The sequence below is a fragment of the Oryctolagus cuniculus genome, chromosome 8, assembly GCF_051225735.1.
Source record: "Oryctolagus cuniculus isolate XC-2025 breed Fujian yellow rabbit chromosome 8, ASM5122573v1, whole genome shotgun sequence".
Taxonomy (NCBI): domain Eukaryota; kingdom Metazoa; phylum Chordata; class Mammalia; order Lagomorpha; family Leporidae; genus Oryctolagus; species Oryctolagus cuniculus.
This window is the reverse complement of record NC_142874.1, coordinates 42,922,030-42,944,078: the sequence shown is the minus strand read 5'-3', so window position 1 is coordinate 42,944,078 and position 22,049 is coordinate 42,922,030. Positions and strand designations below refer to the sequence as shown.

Here is a 22,049-nt window from a genome sequence, read left to right as displayed (position 1 = left end):
TAGAAGTAAAATGGGAGAAATAGGAATGCCCGGAGATAGAGAAATAGAGAAATAGAAAGGCCTCCCCTCAACATGGCAATGAGAAAGCTTGGATTCGGTCTGCCTGATTAAGTGAGGTGATGAGCACCTGGGCGGCTGGCAGCTTATGCGCCGCAGGTCACCGAAGACAGGCACGAATTAACATCAGTAAGGCTTCCCCACAATACAACCATTAGGAGGCTTGGATTCGGTCTGCCTAATTAAGGCGGTAAGCGCCAGCAAGCAGCTCGACCAGAGTATGAGCTGCAGGTCACCGAAGATAGGCACAAACCAACACTAATAAGTCTCCCCCACAATACGGCAATGAGAAGGCTTGGATTCGGTTTGCCTGATAGGTTTTGTAAACACCTGCAGGCAGTTCTAGCAGAGCAGAGCATGCGCTGCAGGGCACCGAACACAGGCACGCATCAGCGCCTAAAAACCTCCTCACAACATGGCGAAGAGAGGACCCGGATTCGGTTTGCCTGATAGGACTTGTAAGAGCCTGTGGCAACTCTAGCAAGTAGAGCAGAGTGTGTGCCGCGGGACACCGAAGACAGGCGCGTATCAACGCTAAAAAATAAAAAGAAAGGGGGATCTGTGGGGAGCAATCCGGACTAGACTAAGTTACTCGAATTAGGACTTATTCTATGCATCTGCTCTCCCACAATATGGCGCTGGGAGAGAGGTAAACAGCTTCCGCACAGCTGCCTCCAGTTCAACTAATAAACTGTAGGACTTGCTCCTGATTGGAGGAGAGCAGCGTACTCGGCGTGTGGGCAGCCGAGTTGGGATTGGCGGAGGAGGACTATAAAGGAGGAGAGAGACGGCATGCACCAGGAACATCTATGGGGAACATCTAAGGGAACCCGTGCAGCCCCCGAGAAAGCCGGCCGGCGGTGTGCCGCTCCCCTGCGGAAGTGGGGAAAGTGGCCAGGGGGAACTGCCCTTCCACGGAGGTGGAAGGGATAGTAGCCAACCCGGGAAGAACCAGCAGCAAACCCGGGGAGGGCCGAGCAGACGAAAGAACAGCGCAGGGTCCTGTGTTGCTCCTCCACGAAGAGGGGGAGCGACAGATAACAAGTGTTCTGCGGTAGGAAAATATTAAAGAAGGCCTGTGGCCAAATACATATCCTTGGGAAGCAGTTTTGGGAGATACCGGAGTAGCCTCCTAGATGTGTGATACCATGATGCAAGGACTGTAATATGAAGATGTTAACTGCTTTCAGTAATCCTGGTTTTGTGAAACAACTACTTGAAGGAAAAAAAAAGAATTAGTGTGAAGTAACACAGAAGAAGTAACAGCCCTAAAAAGCCTGAGGCCTGCAGGAGAAACTTCTTGAGACAACAGCTCAGAGGACTTGTATGTTAACATTGTGTCCATGGACTTAGAGCCAGTATTAAAAAAATCAACATCAGTATTAGCAGGACAGGAAAAGCCAACATTACATGTGTGAGCCCATGCAGGGCAGAAGGGCTGTCAGCAAGTACCTCACGGTCTCCTTGCTCACTACCACCAGTTCAGGGGATAACACTTTTCAAATAAAAAAAATTTGTGGAAAGTGACTGGGGTGGAGATCATGGGAAGTATTATGGATGGAACCATGTGCTCTCCCAAAAAGATATGCTGAGATCCTTGCCCGCAGAAGCTCAGAAAGTGGCTGTAACTGGAAACAGAGTCATTGCAGATGCAGTTAGTTAAGATAAAATCACACCGGAGTAGGATGGACCAAGTCCAATACGATGGGTCACTTAGAAGACAGCTTTTTGAAAGCAGCGACAGGGAAAGCTTCATGTGATGAAGACTGAGGGATGTAGTGATGCAGCAAGCAGTCAATGCACACTCAAGACTCCTGGAATAGCATCAGAGGCTAACAAGGGGCAAGGAAGGATTTGCTTATGGGTTTCAGAAAGTTGGCCCTGCTGGCTCCTGGCTTATAGGTTTCTAGCCTCCAAAATTGTGAAATAAGAAATTTCTGTTAGGAGCCAGCACTGTGGCGTAGCACGTTAAAGCCCTGGCCTGAAGCGCTGGCATCCCATATAGGCGCCGATTCTAGTCCCGGATGTTCCTCTTCTGATCCAGCTCTCTGCTATGGCCTGGGAAGCAGTGGAAAATGCCCCAAGTTCTTGGGCCCCTGCACCTGTGTGGGGGACCCGGAGGAAGCTCCTGGCTCCTGGCTTTCCAATGGCTCAGCTCTGACCATTGTGGCCATCTGCGGAGTTAATCAGTGGATGAGGACCTGTTTCTCCGTCTCTGCCTCTCTGTAACTCTGCCTCTCAAATAAATAAAAAAAATTTTAAAGAAATTTCTGTTGTTTTAAGTCACCCAGTCTGGGATTTTTTGTTTCTCTAATCCTAGAAAACTAACGATAGTTGAGTATTCCTAATCCGAAAATCTGAAACTTTTGAATGCTGACTTGATGCTCAAAAGGTTTGAAGCATTTTAGATTTCAGATTTTTGGACTAGGGATGCTCAACTGGTCAAGTCTATGAAATTTTTTTAAACCCACCTCTGAAATCTTTAACGCTTCTGGTCCTAAGTATTTCAGATAGGGAATCCTCAACATGTACTGAGGCTCTTCTTGGGGTGCTGAGTAGATATGATCACCCACTGAGGTGTACAGTTTATGCACTTTTCTGTATGTGATATTTCAATAAGACGTTGGGAGGGAGGATGAAACCTTGGCACAGAGCAGAACTGTGACTGAGAGCAGTGTAGATTCTATAACTCAAAATATGTAGCATCATGTTTAGGCTGAATCTGTAAACAAATCAATACATTCTGTCTAGAACAGAATGACCCAGATTCCAAGGTTTTTTCGTTTTTGGAGGATAACAAGTGTTCTGCGGTAGGAAAATATTAAAGAAGGCCTGTGGCCAAATACATATCCTTGGGAAGCAGTTTTGGGAGATACCGGAGTAGCCTCCTAGATGTGTGGTGCATACCATTTCTGCATCTCAATTATAGCTACGGATGCAGAAACTAGGAAGATGATCCTTTACTGCTCTCTTTATACAGAACAAAGGCTAGAGCTAGTGCCAGGTTCCTCAACTGTGACACTGACACTGGCTGAAGGACAGCAAAGGTGTTCTTGCATATTGTAGAATGATTAGCAACATCTCTAATCTGTACCTGCTAGAAATCATATCACACCTCCTTTAGTTGTAATGACCAAAGTGTCTCCAGACCTTGTGAAATGTCTCCTGGGGACAAAAATAACTGTTGAGAACCACTGAGTCAGTGAAAGTAGAGTAACGAGTTTTACATTGATGGGAGAAGCTGGTTCCACTGTTTCTGGTGGCTGAACAAGTTGATAGTGGCAGCGGAGGGATAAAATTGGGAGCTATTTGTGAGTGAACACAACAAAAGCAATGAAGACAGAAGAAAGAAAGAAAACAAATTTCTTTTCTTTTTTTTTAAGATTTTATTTATTTATTTGAGAGGTTGAGTTACAAATAGTGAGGGAGAGATGCAGAGAGAGGTATTCCATCCGCTGGTTCACTCCCCACTGGCTCCAATGGCCAGAGCTGCACCGATCTGAAGCCAGGAGCCAGGTGCCTCTTACTGGCCTCCTGTGTGGGTGCAGGGGCCCAAGGACTTGGGCCATCTTCTACTGCTCTCCCAGGCCACAGCAGAGAACTGGATCGGAAGAGGAGGAGCCAGGACTAGAACTGGTGCCTACATGGGATGCTGGCGCTGCAGAAGGATTAACCTACTGTGCCATGGTGCTGGCCCCAGAAAATGAATTTCTAACACCAATCTCAAGTGCAGGTTTTAGTAAAGTGGTACTATGGCTACACCAAGTGGAAAAATAAGTCTTTGTGTTAGTAAGAATTACCTGCACTGATTAAAAGACATTTATCTCCTAACACAAAATAAAATGTAAGTCCTGAACTGCTGCATCACAAAAACATTGCCGCATATAATTTTAATAACCAAGTCTTTGGCCAACCCTGATTTTCTTCCCAAAACAAAAAGCAGTAATGTTACAGAATAATTTGTGTTTCTCTTTTGTATGTCAGAAATAATTTAAGTCACCCTACACAGATTATGTAATGGAGGGAAGAAAATGTTGGCAAATTATATTTTGCCAACATTATATTTTGACAAATATAAAGGCATAATGCCATTTTAACTGAATCTAATATCACCATCACAATATGTAGTGTTAGAGCTGATAAACTTAGGGGAATGAAAAAGAATAAGTGTATTATTTGAAACCAGTGAAAAAATACATAATAGGTCTAAAACTCTGATGAACCTACATAGTTTAAAATTGATAGGGGAGGGCTTGAATTTCCTCTTAAGGACTAGAGAATTAAAATTGGCAAGGAAAAATCATTGAGGAATGACTTTTGAGAAAAGTTAAAGATGATAACAAAATTACTGGGGGGGCAGTTCACTCACCATTGATGTAACTGATCATTAACATAGATAGGAAATATTAAGTTACATCAGCTACTTTTCTACTGAAACTTTTTCAAGCACAAACAAATCATATCTATAAGTAACTATTATTCATACATTTAGTTACAGAATAGAGTTAATAAATATTGAAATGAGTTACAGTAACACACTGCACATATTAAATAATTTACAAAATAAAGTGATAGTCATACTTATCAGCATAAAGAATACAGAGAGCAAAAAGCATGCAAGGCATGCCCACTGCATGGCTGTCATAGGCAGCACACAAAATCTACAGTTAGCAAGACACTATATTCTCTCTCTCTCTTTTTTTTTTTTTTGTATACAGGCAGAGTGGACAGTGAGAAAGAGAGACAGAGAGAAAGGTCTTCCTTTTGCCGTTGGTTCACCCTCCAATGGCCACCACAGCCGGCACGCTGCAGCCGGCACACCGCGCTGATCCGAAGCCAGGAGCCAGGTGCTTCTCCTAGTCTCCCATGGGGTGCAGGGCCCAAGGACTTGGGCCATCCTCCACTGCACTCCTGGGCCATAGCAGAGAGCTGGCCTGGAAGGGGGGCAACCGGGACAGAATCCGGCGCCCTGACGGGGACTAGAACCCGGTGTGCCGGCGCTGCTAGGTGGAGGATTAGCCTATTGAGCTGCGGCGCAGGCCCAAGACACTATATTCTCATGTCACATGCCTGAGCTGGCTAATTCACCTCTTTGCTAGAAATATTTCCTTATTTGTAATATGAGGATACTAATGCCTCTCTTTTGTCTTGTTGCTGAGAATGAAGGGGAAAAGCTATGTAGAATAGGTAATACAGTGCCGGGCATACATTAGAGTCACAAAGAAGTTATAATTCCTATCCTATTTTTCAATATTTAAATTTCTGTACTTTATAGGGTACTTCAAAAAGTCCAAGGGAAAATGGAATTAAAAGATAATGTATGGGGTTAAGATGTTGATTGAGATGCCTGCACCCCATATAGGATCGACTGGGTTTCTCAGCTCTGGTCCTATTCCCATCAGTCTGCTAACGTGCACCCTGAGAGCCAGAGGGCGATGGCTCAAGTAGTTGTGCCCCTTCCACCCTCGTGGGAGATCTGCATTGGGTTCCTGACTCCTGGGTTCAGTGTGGCTAAGCTCTGGCCATTGTGGCATTTGGGGAGTGAACCAGCAGACAGAAGCTGTAGCTGTTTCTACCTCTCAAATAATAAAAAAGATACTGCACATTCCCATGAATTTTTTGAGGATGCTTTGTCTATGAGGCTGGTATTTGGAGTTATCCTATCAGTTCCAGTTGGTTTGACCTATACAGTTATAATCTTCCTTATGAATTCAAATAGCTCTTATTTCAGCTGGAAATATTATTCACACTTGACAACCATTCTGAGATTCACAATGCATGCTTCTCATATACCTAATCTCCTATGAAGCTGAAGCAATAATAAGACCAAGAGGACAAAACAAACCCACAGGCTTTTAAGAACACTGTATTAGCCCTATTGAAAACACAGATCTCCATTAATTTAGGTCATCCTTCCCAGGATATTCTGTACAAAATGGGTGTGACAATCAGTAGCACTAAAGATTTAGCTTCACATTACTTTAAATCTACTAAAAAGAAATCCCACTTTTAAAAAAGTTCAAAGATCCTGGAAGAGGCTTTCAACCATGTTATTTATAAGTATAGAACACTTAAAATTAGAATATGTTGGCCTGTCTTTCCAGTTCTTTAAGTTCTTTTAGTCCCTTCACACATGCAGGTTTTATGGCTTGACTTCTTAATTAGACTGCAAGCTTCTCAAGGAGAAAGAATATCGTCTACTCATTTGTATAGAGCATCTCAGTGGAAATGCTATCATGTGCTCAGCTGAACTAATGCGAACTCAATCCTACTCACAGAACAAAGAAATATTTAAATAGTGCCTGCCAGTGATTTCACCTACAATGTACTTAATAAACATCCTCAAGAATATTTTTGACTTTGCTGTTTTTCTCAATTTCCAATAATACCTTGTTGAATGCACATCTAGTCAAAAGCATGTGCATCTGGTGTTTAAAATTAATATGCAAAGTGTTTCCTTGATGAGCATCTGATACTCCCCAAAGATCAGTACTCTACTAATAGTAAACAGAAATCAGGCAGGATGTCTTAAGAGTGCATACAACTCTTTCTTAAAAAGATTTATTTATTTGTATGAAAAACTTAGAGAGGAAGAGACAGAAAGAGAGACTGAGATAGAGAGAGATTGATTTATTGATAGAGATCTTCCATTTACTGGTTCACTTCCCAAATGGCTGCAATGGCAGGTACTAGACCAGGCTGAAGCCAGGAGCTTTTTTTGGTTCTCCCACATGAATGGCAGGGGCCCAAATACTTGTGCAACCTTCCACCGTTTTTCTCAGGACATTAGCAGGGACCTGGACTGGAAGTGGAGCAGCCAGGACTCAAACCTGTTATGCCACAATGCCAGTACTGTGCATACAGTTCTTACATGACAATTCGTCAACAAATACAACTGTATTTTAATTGTAAATTGATAAAATTTCAAGGTTAATTCTGCCTATTCATAATTTTTTCATTGTACTGTATTTTTTGAACACGTCTCTTCATGTTAAGATTCTGGTATGACAGTCGGTGCTGTGGAGTAGTAGGCTAAGCCTCCACCTGTGGCTCTGGCATCCCATATGGACACCAGTTCATGTCCCAGCTGCTCCTTTTCCAATACAGCTCTCTGCTCATGGCCTGGAAGGCAGTGGAAGATGGCCCAACTGCTTGCGCTCCTGGACCTGTGTGGGAGACCTAGAAGCTCCTGACTCCTGGCTTCAAAATGGCTCAGCTCCAGCCGTTGCGGTTATCTGGGGAGTGAACCAGCGGGTAGAAGACCTTTCTCTCTGTCTCTCCCTCTCTCTGTCTGTAACTCTACCTCTCAAATAAATAAATAAAATATTTTTTAAAAAAAGACTTTGGTATGTATATAGTTTCTCCAAAATTAGCACAAGCTCTAACTAGGTATGCTGCTAAATTTCAAACCACATGTAGTACACAGAAACATACAGTGATGGGAATCAAATGCAACTTGTCTGGGTAGGTTATATTATATGATATGGAACAGACACAAAGACTGAGAAGAGTTCCAGGGCAATAATGGCAAGTCAGTTGCTTAAAGATGTGGCACTTACTGCAACATGGAAGAACAAAAGCTAACCACAGAGAGGTTTAGAACTATGACTCTAATTATATAATCATGTCCAACAAGCACTTTTGAATGAACCAAGGTATTAATAACCAATGTAAGTCTTTTCTGGAGTTACCTCTTTTCTGCAGAGTCAGCCTAAAATAATCTACAGAGTTCTATATGAAAAAAACTTAAGAGGGGGCTAAAGTCCAACCCTCTCTTTCCTAGACATATAGCAATGTAGCAGAATTAACTTTATGATTAACATTTATTGGTAAACAGCATAAAAAGGATAGCAGCATTCTAAACAAGTACCTATTGTATGTCTGGAAAACTTGCAGTATAATGAAATATTAGACAAATATTTAGTAGTTTAATTCATCCATAACATACCAAAATTGATTTTTCAAATTTCTGTCTTATTAGTTGATGATTTCTGTATTTTGATCAATAGACAACCGTGCACATAACTTTTAAGGGTAAACTTTCAGAATAGCTGTTATCAAAGGACAACAAAGCAAGGACAAGGATGTGGAGAAGAGGGAATCCTTTTTTCCACTCATTCTTATTTATTTGAAAGGCAAGAGTTACAGAGAGAGGGCTCTTCCCATCCACTGAGTCACTTCCCAGATGGCTACTACAGCCAGGGCTGGACCAGGCTGAAGCTAGGAGCCAGGAGCTTCTTCCAGGTCTCCCAGGTGGGTATCAGGGGCCCAAGAACTTGGGCCATCCTCTGCTGCTTTCCCAGACCACTGGCAGGGAGCTGGATCAGAAGTGGAGCAGCTGGGACACAAACCGGCACCATATGGGATGCCAGTGTTGCAGGCGGTGCTTTACCTGCTATGCCACAACACCGGCCCCGAAAAGGGAATCATTACACACTGCTGGTGGGAATGTAATTGTACAGCTTTAAGGAAAACATTAAGAGGTTCCTCAAAGAATTAAAAATGGAATTACTATATGATCTAGCAACCTCACTGTGGGTATATACCAGAAGAAAATGAAATTGGTAGATCAAAAGACACACTTAATGCAGTACTATTTACAACAGCCAAGGTATGGAATAAATCTAAAAGTCCACTAATAGATAAATGGATTAAACATGTGATTTACATACACAGTGAATAAAGAAAAAGGATGAAATATAAAAAGGATGAAACCTTGTCATTTGTGATAACATGTATGGAAGTGGAAGATATTATATTACGTGAAATAAACCAGGCACAGAAAGAAAAATGCCACAGGACCTCACTCACATGCAGAATCTAAAGATATTGCTGTTCTAGAAATTGAGAGTAACAGCAGATACTAGAGGCTGAGAAGTGTAAGGAGGATAGCAGGGAGGGAGGGATGAGGAAAGGCTGGTGTATGGGTACTAAGTCTGTTAGAAAGGAGAACTAAATGGGCTGTTCTTCTTCTGATCCAGTTCTCCGCAATGGCCTGGGAAAGCAGAAGGTGGCCCAAGTGCTTGGGCCCCTGAACCTGCATGGGAGACCCGGAAGAAGCTCCCGGCTGCTGGCTTCTGGCTTCACATCAGCCCAGCTTCGGCCATTGCAGCCACTTGGGGAGTAAAGCAGCGGATGGAAGACCTTCCTCTCTGTCTCTAACTCTACCTCTAAAAAAAAAAAAAAAAAAAAGGAGAAATAAGTTCTGGTTCTGAGTTCCATTGCACAGTAGAGTGCAATAAAACTTAGATAATGATCATGTACTATATATTTCAAAAAAGCTAGTAGAAAGGATTTTAAATATTTTCAGCACAAAAAATGACAGACATTTGAGGAGATAGATATCATTACCCTGATTTAAACTTTACACAATTATACATACATCAAAACATTATATGGTACCTTATAAATATGTACCAGGTTTTTGTGCCAATTTAAAAAACAGAAATTAAAAATAAAAATTAGTCAACTTTAATTTTCAACCAAGAAATTTAATGCCTATGCTATTCAGGTACTTTGTTAGGTACTGAGAAACCAGATATATTAGGACATGGTCCCTGCCTATAAGGTACTCAGGGCCTAGTGAGAAGCCTACAAACAACAGAAGCCTTACAATTTATAGTATGCTTTTCTTAAATTCAAAACATGTATACAAACACCTACACACATGTATGTTTTAGAGGTTCACTGAAATGAAAGGCAGAGTTACAGATATATGGAGAGAGACAGAGAGAGGTCTTCCTTTCACTGGTTCATTCCTCAAATGACCTCAACAGCCAGGGATGGGCCATGCTCTTAATTCAGGTCTCCCACATGTGTGAAAGGGGTCCAAGCACTTGGTCCATCTTCTGTTGCTTTCCCAGGCACATTAGTAGGGAACTGGATTGGAAGTGGAACAGCCAAGACTCAAACCAGCTGCTCATTAGGCAGCAGCCTAACCCACTATTCCACAAAGGTGTTAGATAATTTGAATTTTAAAACATATAAAGAACACAAGAGAAGGTTGGAGGTATAGAAGGAGAAAAAGAAGAATTAAGATGTTATACACAACCTGATAAGTATATCAGAGTAAAAGTGTAAGGATTATTTAATGTGGTACAATTAATGCAGGGCAATATAGTGTCTGCATTTTCATTTCATTCCCGGCTCACTCTGAACCAGTCAGTATTGAAACCTGAAATAATATCCGCATAGCACAGGTGTCTCTTGTCTACTGACCAGGTGGCAAAAAAACCAACCAAACAACAACAAAAAACTATCAGTAACAGAACTCAAACATTCTAGAAGCAGGCAATACTTGGACTTGGGCCAGCAACAAAATATTACAAATGGGTATGTGCATGAATGTAAATAGCTGGGAGGATGCCTTAACCTCAACATGTTATGTTTCAAATGAGACCAAATTTATCTGAACGAACCAGTGGCATATTCTCCGATCAAGAAAAAATCCTTAATATTAATTTAGAAAAAGAAAAAGAAGAATCAGTGAGTTTAACGACAGGAGAGAAAGTAAAAAAGATGAGAAACATAATTTTGCATTTCTCCACTCTTTCTAAGATTTATTTATTTATTTGAAAGGCAGAGTATATAAATATACAAAGAGAGACAGACAGAGACAGAGAGAGAGAGAGAGAGAGAGAGACCTCTGATCCGCTGGTTCACATTGATTCCACTGGTTCACTGGTCGAAGCCAGGAGTCTGGAACTCCATGTGGGTCTCCATGTGGGTGGTAGGGGCCCAGATACTTGGGCCATCTTCTGTTGCCATCCCAGGCTCATCAGCAAGGAGCTGGATCAGAAGTGGAGCAGCTAGAACTTAAACCAGTTATCACATGAGGCTCTGGCATCATAAAGGCAGCAGCTTAGCCCACTGAGTCACAATGCTGGCCCCCTATGCTTCTCAATTCTTCATGAGATTAAATAGAACACCAGTAGGAAAAATATTTTAAGTGTCTGAAACTGATCAAAATATTGACACCTCCAAATGTATTTAAAAATTAGGTGAGTATGAAACCCAGACTTTATATGAAACAGTGAGGCAGATACTTTTTTAAAACTTAAATTTAGGGGCCAGATGCTCCACTTCTGACACAGTTTCCTGCTAATGCACATGACAGAGCAGCAGATGGAAGATCTCTCTCTCTCCCTCTCTTGCTGTAACTCCGATTTTCAAATCAATCAACCAACCAAATTTTTTTTAAAAAGTGTATGTGCTAGGCATTTATTTATTAACTTACTATTGCTTGATCAAAGGTTTTAGGTGTCATTGCTAAGTCATTCTTTTTAAGTCTCAGAGGCTTCCTAGACATTACATTTCTATCTTTTCAACAAATATCCAGTAATGTCTAATGACAAAACAGCCAATCAGGGCATGTGTTTGGTGTTGAGGTTAAGACACGACTTGAGATGCCCACATCCTGTATCAGAATGCCTAGATTAGATTCCTGGATATTCTCCTGATTCCAGATTCCTGTAACATGGACCCTGGGAGGCAGCAAATAACGGCTCAAGTACTTGGGTCCTTGTCACCAATATGGAAGGCCATGATTGAGTTCCCAGTTCTGGCTTTGACCAGCCCAACCCCAGCCATTACAGGCAACTGAGGAACATATCAGTGCATGAGAGAGATTGCTGCTAAACAACCCCCTAAACTAGTTAGAGGTGTTGCTACAGAACCCCCAAACTGGGTCTGCTTGTCCAGCAGGCAGAAGGCCAACCACTGACATTGGGTTAGTGGAAGAAACTTTACCGCAAAGCACAGAGCAAGGAGCCAGTCAGTCACTGCTCAATTCCTGGACTCCCTGAGGAGTTAGGGGTGACAGTTCTTGTAGATTAAAATTGGGGCTGAGGGGCTGCTATCATGGCATAGTAGGTAAAGCTGCCACCTGTGATGCAGACATTCTACATGGGTGCTGGTCTGTGTCCTGGCTATCCCACTTCTGATCAAGCTCCCTGCTAATGGCCTGATAAAAGCAACAAAAATGGCCCAAGTGTTTGTGTCCCTGCTACCCATGTGGGTGACTCGGAAGAAGCTGCTGGCTCCTGGCTTTGGCATGGCCCAGCCATGGCACCCATCTGGGGAGTAGACCAGCAGATGGATGGAAGATCCCTCTCTTTTCTTCCTCTCTTTCCTTTTTTAAAGGTTTATTTACTTACTTGAAAATCAGAGTTAATAGAGAGAAGGAGAGGCAGAGGCAGAGATATCTTTCATCTGCTGGTTCACTTCCTAAATGGCCCCAACAGCCAGGGCTGGGACAGGCCAAAGCTAGGAGCTTTATCCAGGACTCCCTCGTGGGTGACAGGGGTCCAAGCACTTCCCAAGCACATCCCAGTCTTCCATTTTTTCCCAGGTGCGTTAGCAGGGAGCTGGATCAGAGGTGGAACAGCCGGGACTTGAACTGGTACCCATATGGGATTCTGGTGCTGCAGGCAGCGGCTTACCCTGCTGTCGCACATCAGCCGTCCCTCTGTAAACTCTTCCAAAATAAATAAATATTTAAAAACAAAAACATAAAAAGATAAAATTGGTGATGAGAGGTGCATGATCAGCTCGTTTCCAAGTTCTTTTTTATTTTTTTTATTCAACAGATACTTATTGAGTGTTGACTATGTTCAGGGCACTTTAAAAAATTATTTTTAAGGGATACAAATTTCATAAGAAAACTTTAGGAATAGAGTTATTCTTCCCACCATACCTGCCCTCCCACCCACACACCCACCCTACTCTTCCTTCCTTTCCCCTTCCTAGTCCCATCCTCCATTAAGATTCATTTTCAATTAACTTTGTACACATAAGACCAACTCTCTATTAAGTAAAGATTTCAACAATTTGCACACACACAAAAACCTGAGTAGTTTTACACTTAACTCATAATACAACTCACTAAAGACAGCGGTCCTGCATGGGGAGTCAGTACACAGTGGCTCCTATTTTTAATTTAGCAACTAACACTCATGTATGATGTCAGTGACCATCTGAGGCTCTTGACATGAGCTGCCTGGGCTGTGGAAGCCTTCTGAATCCACAAACTCTGTCAGTATTTAAACAAGGCCATAAGCGAAGTGGAAGTTCGCTCCTCCCTTCAGAGAAAAGTACCTCCTTCTTTGATGGCCACTTTTTTTCACTGGGCTCTCACCCACGGAGGTCCTCATGTAGGATATTTTTTGCCACGGTGTCTGGGCTTTCCATTCCTGAAATGCTCTCGTGGACTTTTCAGCCAGACGAGAATGCCCCTGCACCTGCGTAGGAGACCCGGAGGAAGCTCCTGGCTTTGGATCAGCCCAGTTCCAGCTGTTGAAGCCAACTGGGGAGTGAACCATTGGATGGAAGACCTCTTTCTCTCTGCCTTTCCTCTCTGTTTAACTCTGACTTTCAAGTAAAATAAATCACTTTTTTTTTTTTAAAAAGTGATTGTCATTCTATGAGTCTGCTGTGTGAACTGCTTCTCAGCTTGAACATTCACTCCTTTTTAATTCTATTTTTATTACTAGAGCCTTAATCCTATCCATATGATCATTAGCACTTAAGATGGTATTTTTACCACCCAGCTTAAGGGGACCTGGGATCCTATAGCAAGCTTTTAAACTGTACCCTTGAAAGTAAGTCCATAGGAATGTATGTAGACCCATATAGCTTTACAGTTACAAACTTCATACACTTCATAATTACATCTTTAGAAACATGGTGATTCTTCCCACCATGCCCACCCTTCCACCCATACTCCAAGCCCCTCTTCTTCCTCAGTTGATGGGCATTTGGTTGATCCCATATCTTAGCTATTGAGAATTGAACTACAATAAACATGCGGGTACAGATAACTCTTTCATATGCTGATCTCATTTCCCTTGGGTAAATTCCCAGGAGTGGGATGGCTGGGTCATATGGTAGGTCTATGTTCAGATGTCTGAGGTATTTCCATACTATCTTCCATAGTGGCTGTACCAGTTTATATTCCCACCAACAGTGGATCAGGGTACCTTTTTCCCCAGCACTTGTTCGTTGATTTCTGTATGAAAGCTATTCTAAGGGGTGAGGTGAAACCTCATTGTGGTTTTGATTTGCATTTCCCTGATGGCTAGTGATTCTGAGCAATTTTTCATGTGTCTGTTGGCCATTTGGATTTCCTCTTTTGAAAAATGTCTATTTAAGTCCTTTGCCCATTTCTTTACTGGGTTTTTTGTTTTGTTGTTGTGGAGTTTCTTGATCACTTTATATATTCTAGTTATTAATCCTTTATCAGTTGAATATTTTGCAAATAATTTCTCCCATGCTATTGGTTGCCTCTTCACTTTCTTGAGTGTTTCTTTTGCAGTATAGAAATTTCTCAATTTGATGTAATCTTATTTGTGAATTTTGGCTTTAATTGCCTATGCCTCTGGGGTTTTTCCAAGAAGTCTCTGCCTATGCCAATGTCTTGCAGGGTTTCCACAATGTTCTCTAATAATCTGATGGTGTCAGGCTGTAGATTTAGGTCTTTAACCCATGTTGAGTGTATTTTTGTGTAAGGTGTAAGGTAAGGGTCTTACTTCATACTTCTGCATGTAGAAATCTAGTTTCCCAGCACCATTTGTAGAAGAGAGTGTTCTTGCTCCAGGGATTGGTTTTAGCTCCTTTGTCAAATATAAGTTGGTTGTAGATTCTTGGATTGACTTTTAGCATTTCTATTCTGTTCCATTGGTCTAGCCATCTGTTTTTGTACTAGAACCAAGCTGTTTTGATTATAACTGCTCTGTAGTATATCTTGAAATCTGGTATTGTAATGCCTCTGGCTCTGTTTTTGTTGTATAAGATTGCTTTAGTTATTTGGAGTCTCCTGTGTTTCCATGAGTTTCAGCATCATTTTTTTCTATATATGAGAAGGTCTTTATTTTGGTTATAAAAACTCATACATTTTGGGACCAGCATTGCGACACAGCAGGTAAAGCTGCTGCCTGGGAAGCAAGTATCCAATATGGGCACTGGTTCATTTCCTGGCTGCTTTACTTCCCATCAAGAAGCTCCTGGCCTAGTCTTGTTTTGGCCAGCTAGGAAATGAAACAGTGGATGAAAACCACTCTCTCCCTTTCTCTCTCTGTCACTTTGTCAAATAAAAAAATATATCTTAAAACATATACATTTTAAGACAGTGACAAAGACTGTAAATGAAACACAGAAACAGCTATGGAAACAGCTGAGCTCATTCTAACAACACAAGGATTTGTTTTCCTCCTGGAATTGTAACAGAAACTTGAATTGTAGACAGGCACAAAACTTTACTGTAAATGTTCTACAATTTCTCTTTCCAATTCATCATTGGTGTCACCATAATGGCAGCTTAAAATTGTCCATGGTGGGAGTATTAACACCACAAAAATCAGCAAACCAGGGTCTAATATATCATTTTATTGACTACTTTGAATTCAGAAAGTGTCAGAAAAGATGTTAATAATGTAGACTCAATTTAAAAACCTGTTGTGGGCCAGCGCTGTGACATAGCAGGTTAAAGCCCTGGCCTGAAGCGCTGGCATCCCATATGGGCACTGGTTCTAGTCCTGGCTGCTCTTCCAATCCAGCTCTCTGCTATGGCCTGAGAAAGCAGTAGGAAATGGCCCAAGTCCTTGGACTCCTACACCCATGTGGGAGACCAGAAGAAGCTCCTGGTTCCTGACTTCAGATCGGCTCAGCTCTTGCCACTGTGGCCATTTGGGGAGTGAACCAGTGGATGGAAGACCACCCTTTCTCTCTCTAGCTCTCTAATTGTTTCTCAAATAAATTTTAAAAAATTTAAAAATAAATAAAAGCATGTTGTGTGTAGAGTTGTTACATTATGAAACACACAAAACATTAATGAAATACTCTTCCAGTATTGTAAAACTATTATCTGAATCAAAAATAAAGTTGCTCATGCAATTGACAGAGGAATGGAAACTGACATGTTTTTGTTTAACTTTCATCTTACTCAATGCATCTTACTCAATATGAACAAAAATATTAATATTCCTATTGAAATTACACTCAGAGAGCTGGCTGTTAAATATGTATCCATGTTACTGAAAAATGACTAAAATGTTAATAGTTGTCTCTAAGGCAATAAATGATTTGTCATTTACATATGTCTGTATTTTTCAAGTTTTATATAATGGGTATAATTACTTTTAAAAATTTGCAAGTTATTTTTAAAGGTTTGCTATAAAAAACAAATTAGTTGGTTCATATCAAATTCATGACCTCTGAATAATTAAGATTACTTTAAAATCATCAGCCAATAAATCATCTTCTGGAAATAGCTGAGATAAAATATAATTTCTTTGTAGGGTTGAAAAACACTTACATCCTAATATAAATTACAAAAGTGAACTGCAGCATGTATCCAACTTCCAAACAGTTTACAAAAGCATTTGTGTTTCTCAAACTAAAATAGTTTTAAAAGCTTATAAAATTAACCTAAGAACTATCAAAGCACTGATTTTACTTATTTTCTTTTAAAAAAAGACTTATTTATTTATTTATTTTTGAAAGGCAGAGTTACAGACATCTTCCATCTGCTGGTTCACGTCCCACAAGGCTGCAACAGCAGCCCTGGGCCAGGCTGAAGGAGCTTCATCTGTGTCTCCCATGCAGGTGGCAGGGGCCCAAGCACTTTGGCCATCTTCTGCTGCTTTCCTAGGCCATTAGCAGGGAGCTGGATTGGAAGTGGAGCAGCTGCGACACAAACCAGCGCCCACTTGGGATGCTGGCACTGCAAGAAGTTACCTGCTTTGCTACAATGCTGGACTCCCAGCTTTATGTTTTTTAACTCCATCCACACATCCACCCTTAGAAGAAGGAATGTATATTATCCCAGTTTAACAGATGAGAAAATAGTTAATGTAATTTAAATACCCAAGGTCCCTGTTGTCATGATCTGAAATGAGTTCTTCCACTACTTTACAAAAAGTTCACCTACAGAGCTGAATCATGGCATGAAAACACAAAAACACTACTCAAGGGTATATCAAAAAAGTTTGTTCAGGGGGTGGCATTGTAGCACAGCAGTTTAAGCTGCTGCCTGTGATGATGGCAACCCATATGGGTGCTGGTTCAAATCCCAGCCACCCCACTTACAATCCAGCTCCCTGCTAATGTGCCTGGGAAAGCAGCAGAAGATGGCTCAAGTGCTTGGGCCCCTATACCCAGGTGGGAGACTCAGAAGAAGCTGCTGGCTCCTGGCTTTATCCTGGCCCATCTGGGGACTGAACCAGTGGATGGAAGATCTCTCTGTCTCTGCCTCTCTCTGTATAACTCTTTCAAATAAATAAATCTGCAACTAAAAAAAGGGGGTTAGAAATGTATGTCTGGTGCCCTTTTGTGTTCTTTTAGGAAATCTTACTTTTAAGAAGTTTTTTTTTCTGGCCTTATGTTCATAAAAGATGACAAAACAATAGAGGCTTCTATTCTACAATAGAGGCTTCTATTACCTGGTGTCACTGTTCTTAGGACAAGCAAGATATTTTCTCCTTCACACAATACATTAGAGAGATTTTGTTCATCTATAAATACTTTAAAGTACTACTTTGCTATTTTCTCAATATATTCACGGCACCCAAATCTATGTGGAAATAAATTATAGAATTAAGATTTATGAGAGTCTAAAACCAGTGTAAATAAATTAGGTATATAATTTTCATTTCTAATAATATTATCATCAACTTTTCTAATGATATTGTATTATTTTCTGAGATAAAAAAACTGAAAATCCTTTCAACTCAAATTCAATAAAAAGGTTTTAGTTATGAGCATGCAAGAGTATCCTGAGAATTTGTACAAACAGGAAATATAGCTGAACTTAGCATAACACTGAGAAACAAGGCACCTACATATGAAACCTGTCATTCTTCCTCATTCTTTCTGGTTCAATCTTCACATTTCCTGCCCTCCTGCTGTACCTAGACTCTCTCTGCTTGTCCATCAGCATAGATATCGCACCAAGACCAAATCTAAATCATTTTCCGGCTCCAGAAACTATGGCTACAGTTTCAAGAGAAAGGACTTACTAGTACAGTTTACAGGTCAGAGGTCCACCAGTTGTGGCCAAATGGGATAGGAACATGTGGACTCCTGGCCCTGGTGCTTATCTGACAGCTGGGCTGGGGGCGTGGGAGGCAATTCTTAGAGAAGCAGGCAAGGGTTGGCTGTACCACACCACCATTACTGCATGCGGATAGATTTAATAGTACTGCATCATCAACTCATTGTTGAAAGCTATGGAAACAAACTAAACACTGAAACACAGTCCAAGAAAAGCCACAAGGAAATCAATTACAGTACAGGGATTGTTTTCAGAGTGGCTGCTAAGAGCCTTGAAACCCAAGACTACAAGGAAGTGTCCTAACAAAACCTATTATGCTTTTTCCATTAGTTATTTTATTTCTGAGTGGCTTGTCTTTTCCTACTTTGAGTATGTGGAAAAGAAGTCATGCTATATTAAAACTGAGAGGAGGATAGGGGTCAGGGAATGTGGAAGTTATAATCTGTTACGTGAAAAAAATCAGCATTAGCATAAGACCAAACCTGTACCTTCTCTTCAGGTAGCCAGAGACAGTATCTTACTTCCTGACAATCTGACTTGATCAGTCCACACAAAGCAGGTACATGCAGGAAGTGTGTGTACTCCAAGCAAGGAGGTGTAGCACAAACATGTGAGAAGAGAGACTACACAGTCTATGCTCCCGTGTAGAATCCTGTCATGACCATTCTGGCTCAGTTTGGACCACAAAAAATAAAACTGCACAGTAAGATAATGACAAAATAAACAAAATCAAACAGCTCTCAGAGAGAACTTCTAGGTTACAGAAAATTAAAGAGCCCTGACCTTGGGGCCAGTGCAGTGACGTAGTGGGTAAAGCTGCCACCTGCAGTGTCAGCATCCCACATGGGCACTGGTTCAAGTTCTGGCTGCTCCACTTGCGATCCAGCTCTCTGCTGTGGCCTGGGAAGGCAATGGAAGATGGCCCAAGTCCTTAGGCCCCTGCACCCGTGTGGGAGACCCGGAAGAGGCTCCTGGCTCCTGATTGGTACAGCTCTGGCTGTTGCAGCCAACTGTGGAGTGAACCAGCAGATGGAAGACCTCTTGCTGCCTCTTTCTCTCTCTGTGTAACTCTTTCAAATATATAAATAAATCTTTAAAAAAAAAAAAAAAAAAGCCCCAACCTTGATAAGCAGAGAACACTGAAACTCATTTCCAAGAGAGTTTAATCTGCTTACCTAAGGTCAAATCCCTATTTGCTCAAATACTAATTTACAGGTTGCAGAAGTGGCTAAAAGTCCATAACAGTTGATTTTAAGGATAGCAGAATATCTGGTGGCTCTGATTCAATCAGCTGAAAAGCCTTTTAAGCAGTGCTGGGAGCAGGCATCGTAGTATAGCAGGCTAAGCTGCACGTGCAGCACTGTTAGCCCATATCAGAGCTCTAAGAGTCCTGGCTGCTCTGCTGCCAAACCAGCTTCCTGCTAATGAGCCTGGGAAGGCAATGGAGGATAGCCCAAGTAGGTGGGCTCTCACCACCCATGTGGGAGGCCCAGATAGAGTTCCTGGCTCCTGGCTTCAGCCTGCCGCCAGCCCTGGCTATTGCAGCCATTTGGGGAGAGAGCAGAGGATGGAAGATCCATCAATCTATCCCTGTCTCTCTGCCTTTTAAATAGATAAATAAAAATTAAAAAAAAAAAAAAAGTTGAGCTGAGGCTTTGCTAATGAGAAGAAACTCCACTTATGGACAGCAGCTTTAGTCTAAGAGTTCCAACCTACCCTTCTAGTGGTCTGCCCTATGGGTCTGTAATTTACCTTGTCAACCACCACAATCATGTAAATAATTCTTTGCAACAAATCTCTTAATACACATCTCCTAGTGGTTTCTGTTCCTCTGGTTAAACCCTGACTGGTATGGCAATCAAGTAAAACTCATAATCATCCTAACAGACACCTACTATAATCAGTCTCATTAATAGATAGGGACAACCGAGGTTAAAAAAAAAAAAAAAAAAAGATTAGAAATTTGCCTAAGGGAACCAGTTCCAAACTTGGACATGGTTTTGGAGTATTTTTGTATCCATTTTAAATCACCCTAACAGTTCCTCAAACTACAGCATAAACAGTCCTGATTTCAAATACAGGTTTCAGGGTTATGCACTAGTCTCTATGCCTCTACCAGGTGACCTGACTTCTGAATGCCCTTGGGAAGTTATCTGAAATGCTCTGCACTTTGGGCTGGTGCTGTGGTGAAGTGGGTAAAGCTGCTGCCTGCAGTGCCAGCATCCCATATGGACACCAGTTCAATTTCTGGCTGCTCCACTTCCAATCCAGCTCTCTGCTATAGCCTGGGAAAGCAGTGGAAGATGGCCCAAGTCCTTGGGCCCCTGCACCCACATGGGAGACCTGGAAGAAGCTCCTGGCTCCTGGCCTTGGATCGGTGCAGCTCCGGCCATTGTAGCGGTTTGGAGAATGAACCAGCAGATGGAAGGTCTCTCTCTCTCTGCTAGTAGATTAGTACAAGACCCACTGAGAAAGCAGTTTTGAGGTTGGAAATAAAAATTACAGAAACGGGGTCATAATCAATACATCTGACCATTTTTTAAAAAGATTTGTTTATTTTTATTTGAAAGGCAGAGTTACATTTAGGGAGATACACACACACACACACACACACAAACACACAGAATCTTCCATCTGCTGGTTCACTCTCCAAATGGCCACAATGACCAGGGGTGAGACAGGCTGATACCAGGAGCCAGGAGCTGCTGCCAGGTCTCCCACATGGGTGGCAGGGGTCCAGGGACTTGGGCCATATTCTGTTGCTTTCCCAGGTACACTGGCAAGGAGCTGGATTGGAAGTGGAACAGCCAGGACTTGAACTGGTACCCACATGGAGTGACAGTGGGGCTTAACCCACTATACTGGTCCCTGATCAATTTTTTTTTTTAAAGAGTTATTTGCAGGGGCTGGTGCTGTGGCATAGCAGGTAAAGCTGCCACCTGCAGTGCCTGCATCCCATATGGGTGCCAGTTCAAGTTTCGGCTGCTCCACTTCCAATCCAGCTCTCTGCTATGGCCTGGGAAAGCAGTTGAAGATGGCCCAACTCCTTGGGCCCCTGCACCCATGTGGGAGACCCGGAAGAAATTCCTGGCTCCTGGCTTCAGATCAGCTCAGCTTTGGCCGTTGCGGTCATTTGGGGAATAAACCAGCGGAATGGAAGATCTCTCTCTTTCTTTCTCTCTGGCTCTACAGCTCTCTGTAACTCTTTCAAATAATAATAATAATAATAATAATAATTATAATAATAAAAGTTATTTGACAGAGTGACACACACACACAGACTGATTTCTTATCTGCTGGTTCTCTCTCCAAATGCCTGCAACAGCTAGGGCTGAAACAGACTGAAGCTAGGAACTCCATCTGGGTCTCCATAGGGGTGGCTGGAACCCAAGTACATGGGCCATCTTCTGCTACCTTCCCAGGCACATTAGCAGGAAACTGGACTGGAAGTGGAGGCGCCAGGATCAAACCAGTACTCTGATAAGGAATGCAGTACGAGTGTCCCAAGTGGTACCACAACACCTGACCCATGAACATGATCATGATGTTCTCCCCACTCCCTCCGCCTTGGGTTCCTCCATAGTAATGGAGGACAACAGAAGACCTTCAAAGAATGTCCTACAGGTGAGAGCGTAAGCTTTAAGGTAATTCAGCAGTGGAGATGTTCCTGAACTACGATGGGGGTCTCAATCAACCCATTACATGTTGAAAGTACTGCAAGTTAAAAATGCATTAACATACCTAACTTACCTTAATCATGTTCATTACATTAGCCTACAACTGGGAAAAATCAATACAGAGTCTATTTTATGGTTAAGTGTTGAACAGCTCAAGTAACTTACTGAATCCTGCACGAAAAGTGAAAACCAGAACGTGTATGGGTTTGCTATCACACTACTGAGAAATCAAAAAATCATGCTGAACCATTGGTAAGTCAAGGACTGAG

The 22,049-nt window shown here is 42.0% G+C and overlaps 1 protein-coding gene across 36 annotated transcripts in view; it reads right to left on the bottom strand.

The window, feature by feature from the left end:
• The window catches only part of SH3D19 (SH3 domain containing 19), a 202,364-nt gene that overhangs the window by 69,209 nt on the left and 111,106 nt on the right, over positions 1–22,049 (bottom strand). For 5 of the 36 annotated variants that reach the window (XM_070047442.2, XM_070047444.2, XM_089302369.1 and 2 more), the window contains one exon: positions 10,701–10,871. The exons of the other annotated variants lie outside the window; for them this stretch is intronic. The gene's annotated coding sequence lies outside the window, so the exon portion shown is untranslated. The remainder of the gene's footprint in view (positions 1–10,700; positions 10,872–22,049) is intronic. 36 annotated transcript variants of the gene reach the window in all.